The following is a 7,688-nucleotide window of genomic DNA, read 5'->3' as shown; positions in this document are numbered from 1 at the left end:
TCCTCCAGCCCAGACAGCCCAGGAGCAGCCAGAACCAAGGCATCACCCAAACCCGTGGGATCCACCTGCATATGTCCTTCCAGAGAGCAGAAATTTAAGGAATTCCCATCTAGCCATGAGCAGGGAGAACTTTCCCTGAGAATCCAGGGAAGTTCCCACTTGGATTGAGGACCTGCCCAATGGCCACGTCCACGAATTCACTTCCAGACAGCAAAGCTGTGCAGGAGTCATTCAGGTTTTCATGGAATTCCAGAGCATTTTGGGATTTAAATCTCATCCAGTTCCAACCCTGCCTTGGACGGGAACACCTTCCTTTATCCCAGATTTTTAAACAATTTTTCCTTAATTTTTCCACCCTGGTTTAACAGATTTTCTCTGGGCTATCTCGTCCTGCCAGCCTGGAACACCTTTGGTTCATCCAGTGATGCCTTAGGATTTTGGCTTTTCCATTTTTTATAAACCCCACTCCTTTGTCCCTGTCCATGGGAAAGATGGGAGGTGCAGGAGCAGCCCCTACAGAGTTTCCACTTCCCCCAAATATTTGCTGTTTCAGGGAAAAATCCCTGTGCCCAGAGACAAGTGAGAGTAAAATATATTTAAATGAAATCCAAAGGTTTGAACGAGTTTATTTTTAGCAAAGCCAGCTGGGGTTTGAAATTTCACTTCCAAGGGAAATCCTGCAAAAAGCAAGGCAGGAACAGAGGATTAGAAATCAGAGAGGAAAGTTTTGCTTTAGAATATTCCTGCAAAGAATCTGGGGGGAGGAAATTGGAGGATATCAAAACATCAGGAACCGTTCCAATTTCCATGTTGCTTCCACTTACACGCCCAATGTATATTTAATAATAAAATGTTAGAGTGCAATGAAATCAAACAGCCTGTTTGGAACAGAGAAATGGTCTGAATGAAGACACAAGATGGAAGAGGTTTTAGGAGATAATGTGTGAAATTCCCCTTGCACCTCCCCGAATTTAAGTGCTGGTTTTTATGCATCACCCCCCCTGCTCCTGCAGAGCTGCGACAGCAGCGAGCTCAAAGCATTGCCTGAACAAAAACAAGCACAAAAAGAAATATTTTCTTTCCAGAACCTTCAGAGCCATAGGATTTCCCAGAGGTTTCCAGGCATTCCTGCCCTGGCACAGGTAAAGCCCAGCACAAATCAGCAGAAATTAAATGTGCAACAAAACTCTCAGCCAAGGAGATTATTTTTATTTTATTCTTCAGCTATCAAATCCAAACAGCTTCAATCATTACCTCTTCTCCTTTGTTCCCTGGGTTAATTTTCCTTTCTTTAGAAGAGAATTATATCCAAGGCATCCAAATTCCTGCTGTGAAGCCAGGTAGGCTCTGCCAGGAGAGCAGCTCCCAGGGGCCCTCTCTGCTCCATTTGCATCCCCCAGAGCATCCAGGAATCTGTTCAGGGCCTCCCACTCCTTCAGGGAGGGGAAGGAAAAGCCTCCAGGCTGGTAAAACTCATTTGAAAGCCTTCTTCAAGAGCCAGTGACCTAAATAGAGCTGAATTTCCTGGATTTATCCTGGTGCTGCTGCTCCCAGGAGAGGGGAGAGCAGAGACTCCGTCCTGCTGTCCTTGGGATAACGGGAGGAACCTCGGGCTGGGAGCACGAAAGCAGGGATTGAAGTGATGCACAGCGACAAAGTCATCTTCTAGGAGCCTCTGAAAGATTAATTACTGCTCTTCCATTAGCCGACACATCTGAAAAGTATTTTGGGAGTGCTGAGGGGCCTTGTCCTGCTGCTGCTGCAAGCCCTGTGGGAAGGGGCAGCCCCAGCCCCACAGCCCGGCTCACTCTGCCCTGCCCTGTCCCCCTGGGACCACTCCTGGAACCAGCTGGAGCCCAGCTCCATCTCCTCTTCTTTTTTGGGAAGGAAAAGGAGTGTCTGGGTTTGAACAGCCAGGTGTCTGCTGAGGAGGGCAGGAGCCTCCCCTGAAATGGAAAATGGAAACCCCCTCTCTCTGTATTGTTATAATTTAGAAATTAAGGGGCTCTCAGGCAAAGATATGGGAATAGGAATAACAGTTCTTTATTAGGGAAATTAAAAATACAAACGCAATAGCATAAAAAAACAGGAAAAAGCCAGTGCCAGAGTCCGAGCAGCCCTGTCCCCTGTGGGTCAGGGAGTGGCTCAGCCCCATCCCAGGGGGGCTCAGCCCTCCTGCAGTGCCAGCTGTGCTTCTGCTGGAGCAGGATCTGCACAAGGGGGGAGTTTTCCTTGGAGCTCCAGGGCTGGGGGAGATGGGCCTGGGCTCCTCTGGGAATGCAGGGGGAAGGAAGCTGCTCCTCTGGGAATGCAGGGGGATGGAAGCTGCTCCTCTGGAATGCAGGGGGAAGGAAGCTGCTCCTCTGGGAATGCAGGGGGCAAAGGCTGCTGTGCTGTTCCCAGGTCAGATTGGATCCAGGTAGGAATGTTTGGCTCCTCCCCTGGGCAGAGCATCTCCCCATGGATGATGGAATTTTCTCAGCCATGCAGGGACCTCAGTGGCCATGAACAGAAGATAATTAATAATTAATGGCCCATGGACAGCAGAGATCTCCTGGAGGGAGGATTGGCTGTGGAGAGATAAAGGAAAATGCCCCAGGAAACTGCCCCATGAACAGAGAATATCCCCCAGGGTTACGAGGGACGGGTCACTGAACAGGTGAAGAGCAGCCTCCCCTCCTGGTGACAGAACTCACACTTTTGGTCACACCTTGCACTGCAACCTCAGCCAGAGGCAAACCCCTCCCGTGGCAGCTGTGCCTCCCAGGAGGAGCAGGGGCATTTGGCATTTTCCTCCCAGCTGGGCTGGTTCCAGAGCCCCTCTGCCACATTAAACCTCCCCCTCTCTGCCTCTCCCTCCCCTCCCTCCTCTCCCTGCCTCCAGCCCACCACCTACTTCTGAGTTCATGGAATTTTTCCTGAGGATAATGAACTATTAATTTCCTTTGTCCTTTCTCTTCTCCCCTGCCCTAAAACTGGAGGTTATTTCTCTTGGTATTCTTCCCGAATCCATAATTTTATTCAGCCCATCTGCTCTGACTTCAGCTCGCACTCCTTTCATTTGCAACTATTTGTTAAAGTACCAGAAATGTAATTATTCCAAAAATGCCACAGGTGTAGGAGATGCTTAACATAAAGGAAATAAGAATTAATCAAGGCAGTGTTTGAATGGTTTAAAATCAAAGTTTGCCTTGTTCAGCTGGGAAAAGGCACAAGGGAAGGGGACAGGCAAGGCGAAGTGGAGGTGTCACAGATGGTGGTGTCACAGAGGGACTCAGCCCCACACGTGTGGGGTTGCAGAGAGCAGGGGAGGTCTTCAAGGCAGCTTTGGGCAAGAACAGCTTCCAAGGAACTCCCCAAAACATAGTGGCAGTAGCTGTGTGTGGAAGCAGCAATATTTAGGGGAAAAATCCCCAAATCTCTGGTGGTGACCCCAAAGGAACCTGAGCAAGGGGCAGAGAGAGCCCCTCACATCCCCGGGGTTTGAGCTGAACCTTTCTCTCGGAGATGTCCAACAGCAGGAAATGCAAAGTTCACTCCAGGTGGGATTGATGATCCCTGGGGTGGTGTGAATTTCATTCAAGGGGGGATTGACTGTCCCTGGGGTGAGTTTCCCATGGCCACAGGGCTGGCAGGTTATTGAAACCTCCCCTGACTGCTCTGACCCTCCCAGGGCAGAAATGAACGTCCCAGTGCTGGAGCAGAGCCCCTGACCCTCCACCAGGGAGGGGGACTGGGGCTGCACGGGGACCTCTGGGGCTGGATGGAGACCTTTGGGGCTCCACAGGGACCTCTGGGGTCACACAGGGACCTCTGGGGCTGGATGGAGACCTTTGGGGCTCCACAGGGACCTCTGGGGTCACACAGGGACCTCTGGGGCTGGATGGAGACCTTTGGGACTCCACAGGGACCTCTGGGGTCACACAGGGACCTCTGGGGCTGGATGGAGACCTTTGGGGCTCCACAGGGACCTCTGGGGTCACAGAGGGACCTTTGGGGCTGGATGGAGACCTTTAGGGCTCCACAGGGACCTCTGGGGTCACACAGGGACCTTTGGGGCTGGATGGAGACCTCTGGGGTCACACAGGGACCTCTGGGGTCACAGAGGGACCTTTGGGGCTGGATGGAGACCTTTAGGGCTCCACAGGGACCTCTGGGGTCACACAGGGACTTTTGGGGCTGGATGGAGACCTCTGGGGTCACACAGGGACCTTTGGGCCTCTCCTCCTCTCGTCCCCCCTGCCCCAAATACCTTCCCCAAGCTCTGGCCCTTCCCAAAGCTGCTGCTTCTCGTTTCCACGCTCACACCTGTGGCAGCAAACAGCCAACTGTGAAGGGGAGCTCAAGGCAGGAAAACCCTTCCTGCAGCATCCCAGAGCAGGAGCAGCAGCTCGTGGCCTGTTCCTCCCGCATTCCCGAGCTCTGGCAGCTCCTGCAGGATCTGGAGTCGCTGGGATGCAGCTGCTGCTGCTGCAGACGTGCTCCTGGCATCACAGCAAAGAAACATCGTCCGGCACGCAGGATGAGCTCCGCCGCGATCCTGAGCTTCAGGCGCTGAGCTCTGCTCTGAGCTGAGCTGGGCTGGGATCCTCCTCCAGAACTGAGCTGAGCTGGGCTGGGATCCTCCTCCAGAACTGAGCTGAGCTGGGCTGGGATTCTCCTCCTGAGCTAAGCTGGGCTGGGCTGGGATTCTCCTCCCGAGCTGAACTGAGCTGGGCTGGGATGCTCCTCCAGAACTGAGCTGACCTGAGCTGGGTTGGGATTCTCCTCCAGAACTGAGCTGAGCTGGGCTGGGATTCTCCTCCTGAGCTGAACTGAGCTGGGCTGGAGCAGACCCGGGTCCTCTTTCAGCACACACACCCTGGGAACAGAGATCGCGTCCTCCTGGGGAGGAAACTTTACATTCCCTAGGAAACACACTTCTCAATGTGGGAATTGAGGATTCCTACCTGGATAAGGAGGAGGAAGGGATAAAGGCACCCTGGTCATCTGCCGGGAGCTTAAAGTGCTTTAGGAAAGGGAGAATCCTGCAGCAGAGAGAGGGGAGACCCGGAAAAGTGCCAGAGAAAAGGGATGGGTGGGAGATTGGGAACTGGGAATTCCTGGCTGGGCTGGAATTGCCAGAGCAGCTGTGGCCGCCCCTGGATCCCTGGCAGTGCCCAAGGCCAGGCTGGACATCCTGGCATAGTAGGAGGTGTTCCTGCCCATCCAGGGGTGGATTGGGATGGGATTTAGGGTCCCTCCCCCACAAACCATCCCGGGATTCTGTGTTTACCAAAACCAGGCGTGTTTGAGCTCTCAGCAGCTGCACTTTGCTGCCCTCCCCTTCTCCTCCCTGCGAGTGTTTGGAGCTGCCTCTCCTCTCCGGAGCCGTTTCCATGGTTTTCCAACAGCTTGCACATTAAAAAGTTGATGCTTTGCTATGCTGAGCGTGATGTTCTGAGATCTGGGGCTTGCAGGGGATCCAAAGCCCTTCTGTTTCCTCCCTCTGCTCTTCCCCTTCCCGCTCCTCATTCCAATGCTGGCCATTTCTCCCACCGAATTTAACCCCACCCCGAAGGAGCGGGCAGCGGTTCTGCGGGAGGATAAAAAGGGATGAGAAGGAATCGAAATGGGTTTTTTAGTAATTCCCCATTGCAGAGGGCCTGGCAGTCCCAGATTCCGCTCAGGTCTCCTGCAGGAATTGGCTCCGCCGCTAAAGGTGCCCGATGTGCCCCCGCGGTGTTTGGGGCAGGGAAGGAGCCCCGGGACCGGGAGGTTCCGTGGAGCTGCGTGGGAGCGCTGCGAGGAGCGGGAATTCCCCAGGGAACGCAGCCCCTGGCACCTTCTGCTTCCAAATGCTAAACAGCGATAAAAAGCTGTCCATAAATAATACATGGATCTAAAATAACGGATATCATAGACAATGATAGCGTGGGAATGCATCGAAAATGTACAAAATATTCCGTGTACAAAAATAAACATAAATGGTGTCTATAAATTATATATTCCATACTTTATATTATATTAATATTACATCTATAATACAAATCTATACATTCCTTTTTTTGCAATGCATATTGTAACATGGTGCTTTTATACACACACATATTTCTTTTTACCAAGAAGTAGAAACCTGTTTCTATTATTTCTCATAGAAATATATTTTTATTGCCTCATATTTCTCTATAAATCCACATTATACATAAATATAAAAATATGTGATGGATAATCCAGACAATAATGCAAAGCTGTTATTCACATATTGCCCTATATTTATATACAATGTGTGGTTTATATGTGCTATAAAACTGATAGACACTATAAATATAATTATATTTATATAAAGAATAATGCACATTCAGTTTGGGGTTATCTATATAAAATACACACATTTCTGTGCTCCCCCCAAAAATTCCTTGTATTCATTTCTCTCAGAAAAGTCCATTTTAAATTCTGAGATGCATAAAATATTCTCCCTTTGAAACCTCCAGCAGGATTTCTCTACCATTTTTCCAAAGCCCCACTCCTGGAGTACTGGGACGAGCATGGGACTGGCACTTTATGGGATTGATCGGGGCTTGAAACACTCTGACAACATCACCGGTAAAAAAATAACAATAAAAAATTGTGAGCAAAGGGAAACAAGCTGAGATTGATGAATTTTTTTTTCTTTTTTTTTTTACACTTTTGGCATTCCATGGGAATTTTAGAAATGACAACTTTATGTCAGTATAACAGGAGGGAAAAATGTATTTGATCTCTTTTAACCTGGATGTGAATTCTCTCTCCATGGCTAATCTGTCCATGCCCAGATCAATATCCGTACCTCACCTATAGATCGATCTGACCTAGCTGAGATTCTTCACAGAGGGCTCAAATCCAACCCATAGCCACAGAATCATTTCCTGGATATCCTAAAATCCTGAGGATCCCTCACCAGGAGGGACTGCAGAGGATCCCAAATCCCCACCAGCTCTGGGATTTGGCGGTGCCTCATTGCAGAGCCCAGCTGGTGAGGGAGCCCTGGGCTCTCTCAGGGTCTGGGCACTGGGCTGACCCCAGGAGCGTAAAATCCTCATTTCCAGCCCTGCAGCCAGAGGAGGAGTCTGAATGTCCAGGATCAGCTTCTCAAGGGTGTTTATTTTCCCTTCTCCAGAACATTCTCTCTCTGCCCTGCTGAGCTCTGGCCAGCAGCTCGGCCATGGCATTCTGTCTGCCCTCAGGGCTGTTTGCATTTTATACCAAAAACTGCCTGGGCCATGTTTGCAATAACGTGCCAATATCTGTCATTTGTGTTGGGCAGTGTGTCTGTGCCTTAAACCAACAGAAAAGTGTCACCAGCACAGCAAGGCATGGAGGGCAAGGAGGAGGAGAAGAAGGTCAGGACACGCCCAAATTCCTCCATCTTGTACCCCTGAACCCCATTCTAAAAACCCCAAAATTCTACTTTTCCACCCTGTGTTAACTCAACTACCACACTGCTCAAACCCTTGTGGCTGTAATTCCTCACACAGAGTTGGCAGCTTTTCCCACGGGCTAAAATGGAAGCCACAGGTGGTTTTGACTTTGTGCCAGGGTCTGGAGCAGCCAGGGCAGCCAGAGGGATGTGCTGGACTCCAGTGCTCCATCCTTCTTTTCATTTCTTGCCATGTTCCCTTGTGCCCCTGTGTCTGATTTCACTGCAGGCACTGCCTCCATCCCTGCTT

The 7,688-nt window shown here is 50.6% G+C and overlaps 1 long non-coding RNA gene across 1 annotated transcript; it reads right to left on the bottom strand.

Annotated features, from left to right (window-relative positions):
• Nucleotides 1–601: 601 nt before the first annotated feature.
• On the bottom strand, nt 602–6,983 carry LOC110477048 (uncharacterized). The gene is made up of 2 exons (XR_002466527.4): nt 1,255–6,983; nt 602–677 (listed from the first exon to the last, which is right to left on the bottom strand). It is a non-coding gene; the product is annotated as an uncharacterized LOC110477048 (long non-coding RNA).
• Between the last annotated feature and the right edge of the window lie 705 nt (nt 6,984–7,688).

This window comes from Lonchura striata, chromosome 5 (assembly GCF_050655825.1).
Source record: "Lonchura striata isolate lonStrDom1 chromosome 5, ASM5065582v1, whole genome shotgun sequence".
NCBI lineage: Eukaryota > Metazoa > Chordata > Aves > Passeriformes > Estrildidae > Lonchura > Lonchura striata.
Note: the sequence above shows the minus strand (reverse complement) of the source record. Positions and strands in the feature narration are given on the sequence as shown.